This window comes from Protopterus annectens, chromosome 2.part0 (genome assembly GCF_019279795.1).
Source record: "Protopterus annectens isolate FY-2018-M chromosome 2.part0, PAN1.0, whole genome shotgun sequence".
Taxonomy (NCBI): Eukaryota; Metazoa; Chordata; order Ceratodontiformes; family Protopteridae; genus Protopterus; species Protopterus annectens.
The window spans coordinates 860,672,516-860,688,316 of NC_056728.1; the positions used below are offsets into that span (position 1 = coordinate 860,672,516).

Consider the following 15,801-nt stretch of genomic DNA (forward strand, 5'->3'; position numbering starts at 1 on the left):
ATAGAGTCTGTTATAGTGTAGATATGATGCTGCAGAAACATAAAAAACTGTAAGTAGAAACTACAGAAACTGCAAAAGCAAAAAATGAAACTCCATTCTATTTGAACATTAAACCAGTTACATCTCATGTTAATTTATATAATAAATCCGATGCTTACAAATATCCGTAATAGCTTAGCATGGACAAGTCCTTGGTTAAAGGTTCATAAACATGTCCCTCACCTTTAATCTTAGTGAAAAAAATTGAAAGAAAATTGAAGATCTAGAAAGCAATGAAATTACTTACATGATATAAACATTTCTTTATTAAATCATTAGCAAATAACCACATCTGAATGTAAGTAATGGTGATTTATTAATGGATGGATTTGTGTCATCACTCACTCTTCACCCATGTAACCAAACCACATCATCCAAGGCTAAAGTCATCTTTTTACCAGCACCCAAATATGATTTATTGTTTAACCATACAAGACTTAGAGGGTGATCCACACCAACTTCCATATCTCCACATCACAATATAGAGCACTAGTTGCTCCATGGCATGTAGGCCCAGATTATCACCCAGATTACCTGGGTTTGATTAGCAAACCAGCACTGGCAAGGGAGGCTGGGAGTCAGCCAGTGACACTGACTTTTCCACTGATCTGGTTCAACACTGACTCTTGTGGTACAGTGGGTAGTACATGTACTTGACTCTGCCTAGCTGAAGTTAACAGTAGCTTTCTGGTAGAAGTGAATGGCATCATGTACATCCCCATGAAGGGAGGGAAGGTAGGTCTTTATGCATGTGAGTAAGTAGATTAGCTATTCCAGGTGAGGTCTTAGTATAGCAACATAAAACCTTCTAGTTACCTCAATGATGGTCTCCTGCGATCAGCTGTCACCCTGAAGGGAATAAATGAGCTCATCCATTGCAGTAGGATTGATAGTTGTTTGATCTGCAGCAGAAATAAAAATACATTCAAAAATCAGAAACATTACTTCCCAAAGGCTTGACAACCTTTTCTAATATTCCAGGAATTTATAGCATATAGCGTAGTCTATGAAACCTGCTTCATGTTTAGTAAATAAAAGCCTCTGTGTTGCCAAAATGTGGAAGGAGGAGGTACAGCTGATCCTGGGAACTACAGACACACCAATTTCACCAAGATCCTCTACAAGACTATGGAGAGGATTATTACTGAACTTAAGTGGGATGCAGGTGATCAACAAGAATAGAAGCGTGGTTAGTATTTTTTATTTAAGGGTAATATGATATGAATTAGATAACATATATGTTTATCTATGTTTCTTTTTAAGGTTTGTTTTTATTATATACATTTATTAAATGTTGATGACATTAATAGATTGTTTTTGGAAATTTAAGATTTTTATTGAGGTGTTTTGAAATGGTTTTAGCTATAGCAAACTAATTTTAATGTAATTTTCGCCTGTGAAACAGCTTGTATTTTAAATATATTTATTAAGTTATTTGCTTAACTTTTAAGTGATCAGTTCTTATTGATCAGCTTTAGTATCTATTGAATCTATGGAATATGTAAACACTTCATCATACATAACCAGAGTGTTTTTGTTTTAACGTTTTCGTATCCTTATGTTTTTATGTTAGGTGGCCGATGATTGGTTGAGGTCCATTTAAATGATGAAGTGCTTTTGTTGGCTTACTCTGATGAAGTCTCGGATATTATAAGGGTTGAAAGAGCTAAGTCATGATTGTTTGATTATATATTAAAGAATCCTTATTTTAGAAGTTATTTGATTGGTTTCTATTGATTTTTAATTGCTGTGGCTGCATGTGGACTGGGGCTGGAAATATTGACCTCGCACACTGCAGTGGCAGCACTTCATCATGTTTCTCATCTGGTTGGTTACCAGCTTACTGTTTGTGTGTCCTTTGTGAACATTCTGGGATGCAGCTGATATCCTGTTTCCAGACAGGAGCAACACAAAATGAAACATGGGCATTGACCACAATGAAAACTCTTAAGATCAGCGTTCATCTTTGGCAACCATAGTCATTCTGACTGCTTAGCAGATAAAACTTTTCCTAGGCTTCCTTTACACCCACTTCCTATCTATCTTGCAGAACTCAACCATCTCTCCCAATTTCAAAGGTCAGAAAAATAAATACATAACAAAATCAGAAAAGGAAAGGCAGAAGAAAGGTGAAAATAGGTGGGAGTTGGGGGGAAGGCACATGGCCAAAGGTTTATTATATTAAACACGCATAATTTTCATACTTTATTATACTAAACACGTATACTTTTCATATATGATAAGAGGTCCATCTTCAGTAAACTCCAGGACAGAGTCTACAGTTAATCCTCCTGGATGGCTATTCTAATGGGGGGTAACGGTTTGAAATGTCGGGATCTGCTTTACCAAGTCTTGTAATGCCGAGACTGATTGGATGAAAAAATGCACTTGCATATACTAAATCTGAAATGGCCATTTCTCAGAATATTCTCATTTCTCTGAAATACAGTGATCTCAGACTTGATATAAAGGTTTGAGTAGTGTTGGGGGGGGGGGCTTGCCCCCATACAAAAAAACAAAAGTTAAAGTTTAAAGGAGAGTACCAATAATATTTGCGCTTCTTCATTTTCCGAGAGTTTTTATTTTTTTGTTATGTCAGCACTTGACATTACGAGTGCCAACACTTCAATAGGGAGCCATCATGGGAACCTACTCCTTACCATAGTAGCTAGAATAGAAGAGTGGAACCTGGACATGATGTCTACTTTGTAGTGTCTCACAATTTTGCTCAGGGAAGACCAGGATGCTGCTGCACAGGTACGCTGAAGAGTGGTGTTACACAAAAAGGTCAAAGAAGTAACTACTGCTCTAGTAGAGTGGACGGCATATGCAGGGTCACTGGTAAAATTCTCCTCAATTTATCATAACAAAAAGCAACGCTGTTTGATAACCTAATAGAAAGGGGTTTCTTAATAACTTTGTTACCCAAATCAAGATTTGGTGCCGGAGAGAAAGAGGTGGTTGACACTCTTAATTGACTTGATATTTACTCTGCCAGTGAACATAAATGAAGGCTGCACTCACCTTGTTCAAAATAGAAATCATGGAAATGGTCTGGAAATAATAGAAGTACATTTAGAGATTTAAAATTAGTTTCCCTACCAACTTTGGGCATAGAGAATCAGTTAATCTTAAGATAACTTTTTCCTCATATTATAACAAGTTTGTTAATAAACAAAAGACCCTGATGGTCTAAAACTCTCTGAAAAGAGGCACTGACTTCTAAGATGTGAGTCTTTCAATATACAACTTTCATTTATCTTACACTCATATGAATTGAGTTACAGAGAGCTACTTTTTATAGTGTTCTTTTCATCACTTAATGTGTCCTGATGGGAAATGCTTTCCTCCTTAACTCATTACCTTCACTTTAATTGATCTGTTCCCTCTTGGACCATTTTCTCCCAAAAACATTTACTCACATTAAGGGCTCTTAAGCCATTTTCTCTGATTGATTTTTGTTCAAAGGTCCATAGGTGTTTACTAGGCTAATGACCACAAGGGCCTTTTAAACCTAGCCATGCACCCCAAATCTCTGACAAGTTCTGGTACCCTTGATAACTGTACAAAATTCAGGGCTGTGTTACAAGTTTCTGTGTTTGCCCATATCTTACTTGGATAGAAGGAAGTTTCTCTGTTCACTGTGAGACAGAGAGCTTTGAGCAGTGTATCTGTCCCTGGAGGAGTGGTTTCAGCCAGGAAATTAGTAGTTTATTGGCCATTTTGGGCTAATTTCTATCTCTTTCATTTCCCTGCTATAAAACCCACATTTGTGCAGTTTTGCAAGCCGGGCAGCACCAGTTAGCTAGGGTATAACTATTCCCGGCTCCACAAAGTCTACTTTTCAATTTTTCCATTGGAACTAGACAAACTTTCAACTTAAGCACTCAAACCATTCACTTCTCATACCAGCACTTGCTCAAAACTCATAGCAAGCACTAATAAACCTTAGCACTAGACCCCCCTATACTGTAGAGAAGGACAAGGCTCTCTATTCGACCTTACCAGCCAGTTAGTAAAACAGTTCACTGTACCTATCCAGGCATGTCCAAAGGGCAGTTTCAGGTGTACTCTCAGGTCCAACTGGTGAATCTAGGCATTCTGAGGCAATATTATAATTGCCTCATGTACACAGACTCCCCCTTCCACCAAACACTAACACATGCGAGAGATGCAGTTATACAGCCAAACTGGAGCCTAAGCTCTCTCAACCCAAGACTGGACCAAGCAGTCAAGAGGTGAAAGGAATTACTTGCATCACACCACCAGTCTCACATAGACCTATGAAACCAGCACCGGCAAAAAACACACATAAATACACGAAAACATACTCGGAGGCTCTAAATAAAAATCTGCAGAAGCAACAGAGACCTCTAAAGCAGACATCCAAGCAACCTCCACCCCCAACACAAACCATGAAACACATACTTCACAAAACCAGTGTGCCACACAATCACAGCCCTTAAGGCAAAATAACATACCCAGCACACTAGTAATAGGTGACTTTATAGTCAGGTACACTGACGTCCCACTCACTAGGCTGAACAAGGAGAAAGTTACTGTTAGCTGCCTGTCGGGTGCCGGGATCCGCCACATAACACAAGCACTCAGGTCACTCCAGAACAAGTACAAATATGACTCTGTCATTGTCCATGTTGGTGTGAATGACCTGCACCGTACCTCCCTGGACTACATGAAAAGAGACATGGAGGAGCTTTCTGATCATGTAGCCCAGGCCGGTATGACCCTGACCCAGAGTAGCATTCTGCCCTCACCAAGAATGATACCACAGTATAGAGAAAAAATTATCAATTTCAAAAATTGGCTAAGCTTCTGGTGTCATTCAAAGGCGATCCAGTGTCTGTCAGCCTGGGATGACATGCTCGACAAGCCACGCTGCTTCGCTATAGATGGCTTGCACCTGTAACCCTTAGGCTTTCAAATACTGGCCAAGACTCTTGCACCCCCATAGTGCCTTTTTTAGGCAAGGCTCAAAAGACAAACCCACCACCGTAAATAGCACAAGTAACAAAAAACTGAGGGTAATGCTACTCAATGCCACAAGTCTAAACCTCAAAATGCACGCACTCGAGGCACTCCTCAGTATGAAGAAAATCGATATATGTGCAGTAACAGAAACCTGGTTTAAGGCTCTTGACAGCACCCCAGCGGTTCCAGGCTACAACTCATACCATACATTTTGGTTACAAAACCTGGATCAAAATACAAAAGGCGGGTGAGTATCCATATTCATCAAGGATACCCACACCTCCAGGTTAGTGGCACAGCACGATGCTTCAGAGATCATCCACATGCAATTAACAATGGGCAAAACTGCTATTCAAATTATAACTTGCTACAGATCACCCACCATGTCCCAGGATCCCCACTCCGCATTCCTGGAAACACTGGGATATGTAAAGGTCCTACCAAACACCCTGATATTGGGTGATTTCAATTACCCAAACATTAACTGGGAGAACTATTCAAGTAGAAACTCCCTTGCCCAACATTTCCTAGAATTTATAAACTCAAACACCCTGGATCAACTGGTCAACACCCCCACCAGAGGTGCAACATATTGGACCTGGTCATCACCAACATGGGTGACCAGTGTTCCACACCGGAGGTCAACCCCTCGCTGGTTAGATCTGACCATAAACTAATCACTCTGGATATCCACATTCTGCCACCACCCCCGGTCAAAGAAACCACAGTGAAAAACTTTTCAAAAGCAAACTTCATGTTACTTAAGACCGAGGTGGGAAGTTTCAAAGACCCCATGCTAAAGGATAACGCTGTCCAAGCTGCAAAATCCTTTACTAATGCACTCCACGGGTACCTACAAGAATGCATGGATTGTGCTATCCCAAACAAAACCAAGACTCACTCCTCCAAGAAAAGGAAACCAGTCTGGTGGACCCCTGCCATAAACAAGCTATACAATAGAAGGAGGAAACTAGTACAGAAAAGAGTAAAATCCCAAGAAGGGAAGACATCCCTGATCAGTATCAGCAAGAAACTACATTCCCTCATAAAATCATCCAAGACTAGCTTCGAAAGAAAAATTTCCATGGACTCCAAAGATAACCACAAGGCATTGTTTAGCTATGTCAAGAATCTAAGTGGCAATTCTCAGATCTGATCGGAGTTAGTGCAGAATTGCACAAAATGTACTGAACCGACCGATATAGCCAACATCCTGGCAGACAGGTTCAGTGCAAACTTCACCACCCTCTCACCCCCAAAAGGACCCATAACTATACCAGAAGAATGTAGTGCCCCTGAAATCACAGACACTCGGGTTAAAACAGCCCTCTCCAAAGCCAAAAACACAGCATCAGTGGGACTGGACAGTGTCCCAGGCTGCATCCTACATGAGCTCAAAGACGATCTAACCCCTCACCTAAACACACTGTTTAAACTCAGCCTCTCAACAGGCTATGTGCCCACAGAGTGGCACACAGCAATGGTTATTCCACTCCACAAAGGAGGAGCCATCACGGACCCCGGGAACTATTGCCCTATAAGCCTGACTAGCTTGGTCTGGCAAAGTAATGGAGCGCATCATCATGGATCTCATTAACAGAGACATTGGAAACCTCCAAACACTGGACCCTACCCAGTTCGGCTTTGTTAAGGGCAGATCATGCCTCCTAAACCTGGTGGACTTCTTTGAGACAGTTACCAAGGCTATAGATGTGGGAAAGGTGGTACACACAGCCTACCTAGACCTTGCAAAGGCCTTCAACACCATTCCCCAGTCAGGTATTATAGACAAGCTCACCAGCCTGAACATAAACCCCTACATCATGAGATGGGTTGCCAACTGGCTCACAGACAGTACCCACATGGTAAGAATTGCTGGAGCTAGGTCGGACTCTAAACCAGTTACAATTGCCGTTCCCCAGGGCTCAGTCCTAGGACCCCTCCTGTTCGGCATATACTTCTCAGAGGTACAGGCAAGCAGAGGAGGACTATGGCTGACCAAGTTCACAGATTACTGCAAACTAGGGGCTATAATTGACTCTCCGGCTAACACAGACATCCTCCAAAAGGGTCTCACTGAGACAGATACCTGGTGTCAAAACCATGGCTTCAAGCTAAATGCCAAAAAGTGCATAGTCATCCCCTTTGGAAAAAACAAAGTACCCACAAGCTACCACATAGGTGGCAGCCCCCTAAATACAGAAGACATAATAAGGGATCTGGGGACCCAAGTAGATAGTAACCTCTCCTTTGATAATCACATTGCCAAAGTGGTTAGAAAATCCTTCTATGTGGCCCACCTAATCACAAAAGGATTTTCATCCAGATCGAAAGAGGTCATTGGGCCCCTCTATGCATCACTCATCAGACCCATCATAGAGTACAATGCCCCATTTGGGATGTACCTTACAAGACACCTGCAACAAATGGGAAGACCACAGAAGTACCTCACCAAGGGGATCACTGGCCTCAAGCAGATGCCTTATGCAGCTCGACTGAAGAAACTGCAGCTGTACTCAGTTGCATACCGCCTACTCAGACGTGATCTCTGCCTGACATACAAGGCCATGTCCAACCCAGAATTGATGGACATGCTCCACCTAAAGAAAAACATATCCCCTCGAGCCACATGCTCCAGGGATCTAAACCTCGCCACAACAATAAATAGGATGTGCTGGAGGGATAGATTCCTGTGCCAAAGACTTCCCATGCTCTGGAACAAGATTCCAATCTATATTAGGCAGAGCTCCTCGCTAACCCTCTTTAAGAGAAACCTTGACGAGTGGATGGGAAAAAGAAAGTTTACCCCATGGATCACTTCAATGGATCTGCTGGACAGAGGCACAGGGAACTAATCTAAGGGGGTGGCGAAAGCCAACACATTCCAGCTAGGCTTATAAATGCCTTTGAGCAGATAGCCTAGTACCTACCTATGAACCTATGAACCTAAGTAGATGAAACATTTAGAAGAAGGGGACTGGAAATGAACCATTTATGGGATGCCTGTGTCCACTGGAGACATATGTGCCAAACCAGAGATGAATTTCCTGTTCCCCATCCAACTGTCCAAGTTACACTTGAATTGGGTTAGAAAGAAATTCTGCATCACATGGATGGGGAGTCTAATCCAGAGAAAGGGTAGTTTCTAGAATACATACCTGTCTCTCCAGCAGGTCCTATTTATATCACAAGCAAGGTTTAAATCTTTAGAATGGGTAATTCCAGTGCTGTTTGCTTTGAGGATATAATGGAGGTCCATCAGAGTGGGGTCTGACAATGCCTTGTATGCCAGGCAGAGATTTCCCCTCAACAGCCTGTAGAAGATAGAATACAGAGATATGGCCTTGAGGCAATCTGCACAGGACATGTTACTTACACACTGTATTCTTTTAGTGAGGAAACTCTGTGGACGTTCCAATCATCTTTACACGGATGCACACAAATACGTACTGAATGTGTACACCCATATCATGCTACCATGAGGTAACAGAAGGTATGTCAGGGTATCAAAGACAACTGCAGATCACACATACTGTAGCCAGTGTACAAAAAATAGGGTGCATTCATAATGGTCTGTAGGACAGAGGAATCAGACTCCAATCACACTGCATGAAGTTCTAGGGAGTTGAGTAACAAATAAATACACAGTGCAGTTGATAAAAAGTCGATGTAAGATGAGAAGTTTGGATATCGATCAGGATGCAGCACAAACTACCCAATATTTGCAATGAGGCAGATACCTGAAAGTAAGCAAGAGATGAGGAATGAGACTAACTGGCCATGGATTTGTGTAAGAACACAAATTATTAGGGCAATCCAGAGATGGTACAAGAAACCAGAAACATTGTTAGAATTAGTGCGGATTACATGGAATGACCCAATAACACAATTATGGACAGTCTTTGACAGTCACAGATGGGCTCCCTGCCGGAGATGGTGTGTGTCAAGGTTACGATCTGATAACACTCTTGTTCATACCATTCTGCAATACTCAAAAGCCAAGTAAAAAATTAAATATATATGTGGCAGATATATATACACACACACACACACACACACACACACACACACACACACACACATATATATATATATATATATATATATATATATATATATATATATATATATATATATATATATATATATATATATATATATATATATATATATATATATATATATATATATATATTATATATATATATATATATATATATATATATATATATATATATATATATATATAGGTCCACTTCAAAACATCTAAAACCCATAACATCTAATTTCATAACATTGACACCAGAATATCTGAAACCCAAAACATCTAAAACCCAAAACATCTAATTTCATAACATTGACACCAGAATATCTAAAACCCATAACATCTAATTTCATAACATTGACTCCAGAATATCTAAAACCCAAAACATCTAAAACCCATAACATCTAATTTTATAACATTGACACCAGAATATCTAAAACCCAAAACATCTAAAACCCATAACATCTAATTTCATAACATTGACACCAGAATATCTGAAACCCAAAACATCTAAAACCCAAAACATCTAATTTCATAACATTGACACCAGAATATCTAAAACCCATAACATCTAATTTCATAACATTGACACCAGAATATCTAAAACCCATAACATCTAATTTCATAACATTGACACCAGAATATCTAAAACCCAAAACATCTAAAACCCATAACATTGAATTTCATAACATCTAACAGTACAAATCACATGAAAATAACATCCCCTCCACATATAATGACATATAAAGACGCCAAACTACCAGACACACGTTTTACTACATTTCTGCAGGGGGGCTTGATACAGTGGGGTTAGGAAATAAAATTTTTCCCACTGTAGTGCGATCTTGGAGTTGGCATATTTAATTTACGGAGGGTGGGGGCTGCAGGGGGACTTGCCCCCCCTGCAGAAATGTAGTAAAAAATGTGTTTGGTAGTTTGGTGTCGTTATATGTGGAGGGTATGTTATTTTCTTGTGATTTGTAGAGTTAGATGTTATGACATTCAATGTTATGGGTTTTAGATGTTTTGGGTTTTAGATACTCTGGTCTCAATGTTATGAAATTAGATGTTATGGGTTTTATATGTTTCAAAGTAGACCTTATAGATATAGATAGATAGATATACGCATTATATATATATTACAGTGGATATAAAAAGTGTACACCCCCCCTGTTAACATCCCAGGTTTTTGTGATATAAAAAAATGAGACCACAATAAATAATTTCAAAACTTTTCCCACCTTTAATGTGACCTATAACCTATACAATTCAATTGAAAAACAAACTGATCTGTTAGGGGAAAAATATAAAAAATAAAAAAATGTAGAATAAGCTGGTTATATAAGTGTGCACACCCTTAAACTAATACTTTGTTGAAGCACCTTTTAATTTTTTTCTAGTTCCTGTCTCCCTTTTTGATCATGGACATTGTGGTGTTTGATATTTAGTTTCCCCCATCTCTTCATAATTCTTATTGTTGACTAAGGTGAAGTGCAGTATGGTATATGTTTTAATCTACACTACCTAACTAGCTTTACATCTGAAGATTTCCCTTTTGTAGCATTTCTTTTTTCTCCTGTTCTTATTGGCACATATGTATATAGGTTATAATTTGGATCACTTTTGTATTAATGTGCAGGATTAAGCACCTTTTAATTTAATTACAGCATTCAGTCTTCTTGGGTAGGAGTCTATCAGCATGGCACATCTTGACTTGGCAATATTTGCCCTGTCTTCCTTGTGAAAGTGCTTCAAATCTGTCAGCTAGCAAGGGCATCTCCAGTGCACAGCCTTCTTCAAGTCACTCCACAAATTTTATATTGATTTAGGTCTGGGCTCTGGCTGGGCCATTCTTTTGTTTATTTGGATGTATGCTTGGGGTCATTGTCATGTTGAAAGGTGAAATTACCCTTCATCTTCATCTTTCTAGCAGATGCCTAAAGGTTTTGGGCCAGAAGTAATTGGTATTTGGAGCTGTTCATAATTCCCTCCACCTTGACAAAAACCCAAGTTCCAGCTGAAGAAAAGCAACCACAAAGATACTGCCACCACTATCCTTCACCATGAGGATGGTGTTCTTTTGGTGATGCAAAGTGTTGTTTTTGTGCCAAACGTACCTTTTGGAATTGTGGCCAAAAGTTTGAGCTTGGTCTCATCAGACCATAACACATTTTCCCACATGTTTTTGGGAGACTTGATGTATAGTTTTGCAAATTTTAGCCAAGCCCGGATATTTTGCTGTGTAAGAAAATGCATCTGTCTTGCAAACTACCTCATACTCCAGTCATATGGAGAATAAGGGAGATTGTTGTCACATGTAGTACACAACCAGTACTTGTCAGAAATTCCTGCAGCTTCTTCAGTGTTGCTGTAGGTCTCTTGGCAGGCTCCCTGACCAGTTTTTGTCCCATCTTTTCATTAATTTTGGAGGGACAGACAGTTCTTTGCAACGTCACTGTTGTCCCATATTTTCTCCACTTTTTGATGACTGTCTTCACTGTGTTCCATGGTATAACCAATGCTGTGGAAATTTTTTTGTACCCTTCTCCTGACTGATACCTTTCAACAAAGACATCTCTTTGATGCTTTCTAAGCTCTCTCTGAATCATGGCTTTTAAATCCTACTAGGACAGCTGAACTTTATTTGGGGTTAATCAGAGTCTCTTAAATTGATGTTAGGTGTGTACCCACGAAGACTGAATGCTGTAATTAAATCAAAAGGTGCTTCAACAAAGTTTTAGTTTAAGGGTGTGCACACTTATGCAACCAGCGTATTGTACGTTTTTTATTTTTTGTATTTTTTCCTAATCAATTTGTTTTTCAATTGAACTGTACAGGTTATAGGTCACATTAAAGTTGGGAAAAGTTTTGAAATGATTTATTGTGGTCTCATTTTTTTATATCACAAAAACCTTGCCTTTTAACAGAAGTGTGTACACTTTTTATATCCACTGTATGTCTGTGTGTACATAATGTTAGATTTCATTAAGAGTATCTTCATGTGGTGCTATTTTATACTGATGTGTGTTGACTGCAACATGCCATAAAAGAAGTCATGGTTCTGCAAACTAAACAATGTGTATGTACATGAAAATTGCAGTACTATTTACCTATATAGTTATATATATATATATATATATATATATATATATATATATATATATATATATATATATATATATATATATATATATATATATATATATATATATATATATATATATATATATATATATATATATAAACTATATAAACTATATATATATATATATATATATATATATATATATATATATATATATATATATATATATATGCATCTGTACATTTATATCTAGCTAGCTAGCCCTATGTCTATATATAAAGATATATATATATATATATGTATATATATATATATATATATATATAAAGAGACAAAGAGAGAGAGAGAGAGAAATACCATATAAGGGTACACACACACACACACACACACACACACACACACACACACACACACACACACACACACACACAGTTATATGCATACTACATACATACACACATCTATATATATATATATATATATATGTATGTGTGTGTGTGTGTGTGTGATTTATATATATATATATATATATATATATATATATATATATATATATATATATATATATATATATATGGGTCTGCTTCATATAACTGAAATGCCACTTACCCGACTTTTAAATCCCCGAGATGGAAGCACTGAAAATCCACTTCAACGAACACTGACATCACCGACAAAAAACTACAGGTAAGTAACCACTTGTCCACCATGGTGAACTTTGCTCCTTTCGCCACTGTAGTGTAATCTTGGAGTTGGTAAATTTAGTTGGGGAGTGTAGCCCCCCACATTGGGGGGATGTGGGGGTCGAAGCCCCCCATATGGGTGGGTTTCAAGTGGTTCAGTTGTTATGTTTTGTTGTGGTGTGGCCAAATGGTTAATTACCTGTAGTTTTTTTGTCAGTGATGTCAGTGTTTATTGAAGTGGATTTTTGGTGCTCCCGTCTTGGCGATTTAAAAGTTGGGTAAGTGGCATTCTGATTATCTAAAGTAGACCTATATATATATATATATATATATATATATATACACACACACACACACACACACACACACACACACACACACACATATATATATATATATATATGTTTATATACATCTATATATGTGTGTGTATATACATGTGTAGTATGCAGCGTGTATATATATATATATATATATATATATATATATATATATATATATATATATATATATATATATATATATATATACATATATAAAACTGCCTTGCACTAAAGCAGAATGTGTATCCTTTGTATGGACACTTTCTACCGACATGTGCTTGTACAGACTGATTTGTGGTACTGGTGGTGGCATGTCATGGAGGGAATCACAGTTCATCCCATCACCTAATGTTGTTCTGCAAACCTGAGACACATATTGTATATATATATATATATATATATATATATATATATATATATATATACCCACACACACACACTGTCTTGATGCAGGTGTGTACCAAGGAGACTTCGTAGAATCCTTCACACCCAGCTAATCCTAGCTTCTTTGACAGTGGGAAATTTGCTGATTCCCTGTGGTGTGTATGTCAGTGGTGCTAGTGTTGTATGTGTGCTGAACATGTTCAAAACCATGAATATGACTGAAATTCCATGCAGCACCCACCATTTAATCCAGAAATGTTACCTAGTTCATCTATGTTGCATATGTGGCAATCTCACCAACAGAAACTGCTTGTGGGTTTGCAACAGGCCTCTGATACAAGTGGTTTGGGAGGTCACTCAGTGGAACTTCTAGCTTTGCTGGAGTTTTCATTTTGTTTTTACTAACGTACTGCATACTGTAAAGTAAGGCTGTTAGTCAGTTATGGACATGGACAACAACTGACCATTGACTTACAGTTAGTGCAAGTACTTACACAGATTATTGCTGCAATCACATCCTTTCAGATATAGTCATACAGCACTATCTTTAGGAAACATTTATGCATGGTAGACATCATCTCCCTCTGCACAGTGCCTTCTGAACACCTCTTTTTTTCAGTTTAAACTTTTGCAGTGCAAAGAGGTGTCAGGCTCAAATGCCACGGAGCTAGAAGGACTGAAATTTGAGTTTAGCTTTCTGAGCAGTGAAGGTATTCTTATCAGCAGTCTGAAGACAAACAGTTACATTTCTGTACCAATAAACATGCATGAGGTGCATCCTAATATGAAGCATTGGTTTGAAGTGGCATAACACCAAAAGGAAGTACATATGTATAAGACATCGTAGTCCTGTTTGATTTTTCCTACTGTGTTAACAAGCATTTCAAAATTAGTGTTACAACATTCATTTTTTTCTGGTGACCTACTCATATCGGTTTGCAAACTGACCCAGTTAAAGTATTAATGCTCACTGCATCTTTCAGGAGTGAAGAAACAGATGCATGAGCAAGGGAAGCTGGTCTGTTATAGAATTCTTTCTGATTGGCCACAGAGTGTAAATAATCACTTATACTGGTGTGCCAGAAGTAGCGGTGGTAATGGAGAAACTATAACTGCAAAGTGGCTCTCTCTGCTGAATCATGTCTGAAATATAATGACAGCAACAGTGACTTACCCATAGTGTCAACATGAGGATGTGAAGGAATGCAGCTGCTACAGAAAAGGTTGGCATACCCATAGCTAGATTGAAAAAACATTATTGTAATGCTTTTGTTATTGTCTTGATTATGTATTATTTTATCAAATTTTAATTTATCCTCTTGTACACACAGGTGGTAGTCAATACAAACAGCAGCATGCTATCATTGCAAACCCGTGCTTACTACATGACATCCCAAACATGCAGCCATTGCATCCAGCATCAATGTTTGAAGCATTTCATATGTTAACATACTTTGCAATAAACATGATCCACTACTTCTTTTACAGCATGCAGGCCAGGTAATGTGATCATGACAATGTATTTCTGCAGGAGAGTTCCTTTAGTAGCTGAGTAGGTATTGTGGTTTTAATGATCCAATGTCATTTATACATTGATGATATCAGCACTGCATTTGGTGCTTACATATTACCGCAACCAGGTCCCAAACCTGCCATCATTCTTCATGTTATGGATATTTTGTTCAGTTTTTTATAAATTGCTCTGTTCTTGGTTTGAAAGACTTTGCGATAATACTTAAGTACCATTTTTTTTCATATGGATGTTCCCTTGTAGCCTATGTATTCTGTAGCAGTTGTGTCACTGGTGTGAATTTTACTTGTACAGATTATTCAGATCTGTGCTTAGCTCTTGCAGCTGAATTAAACTGGACATTTAAGACAACTTTATGTGGGGAAAGTGCTTGTGTGCTGCTGTCTCGTTTGTCACTTGGACAGCATAAAGTTCTCCATAACATGAAAAATTATGACAGGTTTGGAACCTGGTTGTGATAATATGCAAGTACTCTGCATTTTAATGAGATAGTAGCGCTGTATTTTAGTAAGAATGTGCATAGTTCACAACGAAACATAGCAGCTGATGATGTGCAGTACATTGCCCTATACCCCAGAAATCAAGACGAAGAACCAGTGATCAAAGAACTGAAGAGACCCATAACTTATGGTAAACAACATAAGCTTTACATTAAGAAACCTGTTCAGTTAATGTGTGCTACTCTTCCCAACACAGGCTATCAGTCCCTGCTATTATTGTGC

General features: G+C 38.4%; 1 long non-coding RNA gene across 1 annotated transcript in view; it reads right to left on the bottom strand.

Moving 5' to 3' along the window:
• LOC122793743 overlaps positions 1-15,801 on the bottom strand; it is a 137,756-nt gene that overhangs the window by 55,771 nt on the left and 66,184 nt on the right. The window contains exon 2 of the long non-coding RNA XR_006363524.1: positions 856-941. This is a non-coding gene — a long non-coding RNA (uncharacterized LOC122793743). The remainder of the gene's footprint in view (positions 1-855; positions 942-15,801) is intronic.